The sequence below is a fragment of the Octopus bimaculoides genome, chromosome 14 (assembly GCF_046866305.1).
Source record: "Octopus bimaculoides isolate indiv1 chromosome 14, ASM4686630v1, whole genome shotgun sequence".
Lineage (NCBI taxonomy): Eukaryota > Metazoa > Mollusca > Cephalopoda > Octopoda > Octopodidae > Octopus > Octopus bimaculoides.
This window is the reverse complement of record NC_142941.1, coordinates 30,697,757-30,703,330: the sequence shown is the minus strand read 5'-3', so window position 1 is coordinate 30,703,330 and position 5,574 is coordinate 30,697,757. Positions and strand designations below refer to the sequence as shown.

The 5,574-nt window shown below is 32.1% G+C and overlaps 1 protein-coding gene across 2 annotated transcripts in view; it reads left to right on the top strand.

Annotated features, from left to right (window-relative positions):
- The first annotated feature begins 3,278 nt into the window (after window positions 1-3,278).
- LOC106876607 (uncharacterized) overlaps window positions 3,279-5,574 on the top strand; it is a 23,442-nt gene continuing 21,146 nt past the window's right edge. For both annotated transcript variants that reach the window (XM_089362641.1, XM_089362640.1), the window contains exon 1: window positions 3,279-3,481. The gene's annotated coding sequence lies outside the window, so the exon portion shown is untranslated. The remainder of the gene's footprint in view (window positions 3,482-5,574) is intronic.

Genomic DNA, 5,574 nt, shown 5'->3' with positions numbered 1-5,574 from the left:
AATTATTATATATAGTATATATAGTATATATATAAATATATATATATAGTATATATATATATATTTATATATATATAGTATATATATATATATATATATATAGTATATATAGATATATATATATATATATATTATATCTATATATATATATATACTATATATATATAGTATATATATATATATATATATAGTATATATATATATATATATATATATATATAGTATATATATATATATATATATATATATATATATAGTATATATATATATATATATATATATATATAGTATATATTATATATATATATATATATATAGTATATATATATATATATATATATAGTATATATATATATATATATATATATATATATATATATATATAGTATATATATATATATATATATATATATAGTATATATATATATATATATATAATATAGTATATACAAGAAATGAGGGCAGGGAATCGTCAATTAATAATAGAATTAACAATTAACAATTTTGCCAAGTAGTTCAGTAGATGAAATAAACCTTTATCGGTAAGACCATTTATCATCATAAATATGATGGATTAGCAATTGAGGTTGCTTCTCCAACATACTGAAAATTCAGAAACAGCAGTCAAAGAACTACTGATTCTAAACTACAAATTTTTCTCTAAAATGGCTTGTTTTTGTTTGTGCTATATATATATATATATATATATATATATATATATATATATATATACTATATATATATATATATATATATATATTGCTCCTATAGAGTGGGCAAATCCCATTCCTATCGTTACGTTTGATTGTTTCAAACTTCTTCATAGCTCCTTTGTATACCCTGATCCTGAAAGGATTAAGAAGAAAATAGAAAGGCCAGCTCATGGTATGATAGCCACAAATACCAGAGCGTCATGTTCGTCGACACCACTCCTAGAGGCGAACTGGCGTACCGCTTTAGAAGGGCTCTAAACAAACTTAAGCTAAGAATTAAGGTTGTTGAAAGGCAGGCAACCCTATCAATCCCTTATCAGTAGAACATACCCTTTTAGTAGAACCCCCCTGCACTGATAGGAACTGTACCGTATGTAGATTTATCCCACAAACGAACTGTAAAACCAGAATGTGATCTATAGTATAAGATTGTACAGAGGGACGATGCAGTAACAAGACAACGACATATGTAGGCGAAAACAGCAAGGAGCATAGGGGAGCGGGCAATATGAACATTGGAGGGAACTTAAGGAAGGGAAGAGCTCATCAGTTCTGTACCAGCACGCTGAGCAATAACATGGAGGCTCACTCAACAACATAGAAATTAAAATCTTATCCACACATAGCAGAGATGCAGCACTTAGACAAATTACAGAAGCTACATACATAATAGAAGATAAGCCTAACCTGAATAGGAAACTAGAATGGAACACTAACACATACCCCTAAGAAATTACAAACCACAACATATGACAATACGTTCCCCATAAACCAATAACAATATGAACAAAATATAATACAATACATAGATAAACAAATGGAATTAAATACTACATACGTTAACAAAATTTAATTAAATACAAAAAAAAAAATAGATATAAACACAGGAACAAATAAATAAATAAAAACAAAACAAACGAACATGTATTAACAGAGGGATATAGATAATACAGGCACTCCCCATACACACACATGCACTTACAAAAACATAGACACATTGAAGGATACGCATGCGTAGACACATACAATAGGAATACAAAATACAAAATGGCTGATAGTTAGCAAGGTGAGACACACATAAGAAAGAAGAAAGCAAAGGACCACTAATGAGGTCACAGAAGTGTGACGAAAGAACTCTGGCCGAAATAGGATTAATGTAATATAATGTAATATAAAGCTGAAGCAAATTAACACCAAATATACAGTGCGTGTGTTTTATTGGCTAAACTGGCAATATGACCATCCCCAAGTACAACAACATCTGTTTCAACACACGATTTCACATCAAAAATCTTGCAAAACAAATATGTAAAGTATATATATATATATATATATATATATATATATATATATATATATATATATATATATATATATATATATATATATATATATATATATATATATATATATAATACAAATAATATGTGAGTATATGCATATATACGTACATGTATGTACATACCTACATCTACATGTATATATAGATGCATCATGTATATATAGATGCATATCTGGGTACAGGACATCACAAGAAAACGTGGGCAAAATGAGAAAAGAACATAAACAGAGCACAGAAAACACACAGGCCACATAGAGAACATTTCCTTCATCAGCTGCCACCATTCTAAAACTAAGCGTTTCGAAGAGTTAGAACAGGATGCATTGCTAGAATGGCTCTTCCGCGGAAACAAATTAAATTTGTAACGCGGAGGAATATAGTGGCGAACAGAAAACACGACAAGAAAACGAAACAGTGAAAATAAACAAGAAAGGCTATAAGGCCAGACGTAAAATATATATATATATGTATACGGAACGCTGTGATGTGACGAACTTAAAGGAAGAGAGAAGAAAGTCCGTGCGAGCTTGGCAGTAGCCAAGATAAGAAAGGACGTAGTAGCCTGATACATGTGACCAGCGAGGGGTAAGGAGAAAGAGTGGTAGAGAGAGAAAAAAGAGGAGGAAGTAGAATATAGGTGAGCAACGAGAGACAGTGAGGAAGAGAGAGAGATATAGTAGTGAAGGGGAGAGGCGAAGAACAACAGAAGGAAGAACGAGAGGGGAGAAAGATACAAAGATAGATAGAGTCGCGTCAGAAATATACAGTTAAAACTTACTTGCAAAGATGACGCGTGCGTTCGATCATGTAATAATACAAATAATATGTGAGTATATGCATATATACGTACATGTATGTACATACCTACATCTACATGTATATATAGATGCATATCTGGGTACAGGACGTCACAAGAAAACGTGGGCAAAATGAGAAACAGAACATAAACAGAGCACAGAAATAGAGATGTGTGCGTATTCATTTTTAACATGGAAACGGCTTTACCAAATGCTTTCATACTTGTGATGCATGAATAATTTGACCTCGGACAAATTATAGGCTGTTCATTTGATTTTTTTATTAAAAATTATTAGAAAAAAATATTGCTTTTTATGTTACATTCGCGTTTTTGAAAGTCTTAAAAATAGTTACCTCCGGTTTTCTAGCGTCAGTGACGTAACATATCTCTATGCATATCTCTCTATCCATCTCTCTCTATCTATCTCTATCTCTCTGTAACATATCTCTCTATCTATATCTCTTGTTTTCACTTTCATTTTGCAGACGCTATTCTTTTCACTTTCAATTTTCATACGCCATTGTTTAACTTCCATGTTATTTTTTTCATTGTAAGACTAAGTTTTCAGTCGCTATTTATAAAAAAAAAACATAAATTGCTGACAGAAAGAAGTTCACAATTACTGATGTAAGTAATTTCATAATTTACTGACAGAAGAATCTCCATAAATTTCATTTCAATTCATACGGTTTTTCTGTTGTTGATGGTTTCTTACTGGTTCCTTCGATACTGGCTCTTTGGTTCACTGAGTGACAAATTTCGCTTCAACCCGTACAATACTTTATTTTCCGTTAAATTCTCTCATTTAATTTCTGCTCGTCGTATTAAGAAACATAATTTCCGTTACCAAGTTATTTTCATTGTTTGCTATCTTCTGCACTCATGTATTTCTGTATACATATATAACTATGCCTAGAAGGAAAGTGTCAAATTTGTCGGCATAAATAAACAGATTTCTGCCCCCACCCACCCAATTTGGATGATCATAACTTTCAGAAAAATGGGTATTTTTTGATAACATTTTCTACGAATATGTGTTATATCATGTAGATTCCGAATATACAAAATTTTGGAGTGTAAGTGTTTTAGGGGGCGGGGGGCGGGGAATTTCTGAAAATTCACCGGAGTCCACTTCAATTCGTCTTAACCCTCAAGAAAATGGGTATTTTTTAAATGAAATTCTCTACAAATATACCTCGGAATATTATTAGATTAGATTCACTTCTTTAAAAAGTTTTCACAATGTCATCTTCCGGTATTGACATAAAAACGGCGAAGTCTGTTCTTGTCTAATTTTAATGTTTTCATTTCAAGTTTTAATTCGTTATTTGTAAACAGCTACGATAAATTACAGAAGGAAATATTTACTAAGTTCATAAATTTAAATATTCGGTACAATATAGTTTTTAACGTGCCTTTATTTATACGATTTTTTCATTCCATATCTATTTTCTTTCTTGATGCTCCTGGTGACACAAGTAAAACATTTGTAACATTGCTTCTCTCAAAAATAAGGCAACAAAAAAATTGCAGTTGCTGTACCATTGTCTGGCTTTGCTGCCACCATCCCAGGAAGACGAACAGCTCATTCTGCTTTTAAATTACCTCTAAACTTGGTCACCAGTGACAGTCCAATTAATAACATAAGCAAAGATTCAGGTTCAGCAGAAGTGTTATGCCAATGTCACTTTATCATTTGGGATGAATGCACCATGTCATGTAGAGATGCAATGGAAGCTCTTGGTAAGACCTTATAGGACATCAGAGGCAACAATAAGTTTATGGGGGAGTTAGATTAGTTTTACCAGGAGACTTCAGACAGACATTACCAGTCATTCTGAGACGAACAAGATCGGAGGAAATAAAAGTATGCATTAAGTCTTCACACCTATGGGATAAAGTACTGAAATTCTTCAATACTAACGTGCGAGCTTCATTACATGGGGACCAAGGTGCAAAACATTTTTCAACCTGGCTCCTCCAATTAGGAAATGTACCATTTGATGGGAATGGTGATATCAGTCTGGCTCATATTGCTATCATGGTGAATTCCCAGTTGGATTGAAGAACAGGTTATTGCCAGACTTAAGTAATAATTATAATTCACACAAATGATTGAGTGAAAGGGCAATTCTTACTCCAAAAAATGAGACAGTAGCAAGAATTAATCATGAATTAATGAATAAGATTCCAACAGTCATTAAGAAGTACAAATCAGTCGATTCAGTCCTTGATGAAAATCAAACTGTTCGTTACCCAACCGAGTTCCTTAATTCTCTTGAGCCACTTGGAATTCCTCCACAAACTTTTTCTGAAGGTAGGAGTCCCAGTAATGCTTCTAAGAAATTTAGATCCTCCTAAATTATGCAATGGGACAAGGTTGATTGTGAAGACATTATCACTTAATGTGATAGAAGCTACTATCATCACTGGATGTTCCTCTGGTGAAGAGGTTTCCGTTCCAAGAATTCCAATCAAACCAACAGACATGTTATTTAAGTTCAAACGAACACAATTCCCAGTGCGACTTTACTTTGCTATGTCTATCAATAAAGCTCAAGGTCAGTCTTTAAAATCTACTGGCTTGCTTTTCTCATGGTCAACTTTGATGGTTGCTCCAGGGTAGGTACTTTGCAAGACTTATTTGTCTACGCTCCAAACCAGAAAACAAAGAATGTTGTTTATCCTGAAGCTCTTACATAATTTCCTTCAATATATGT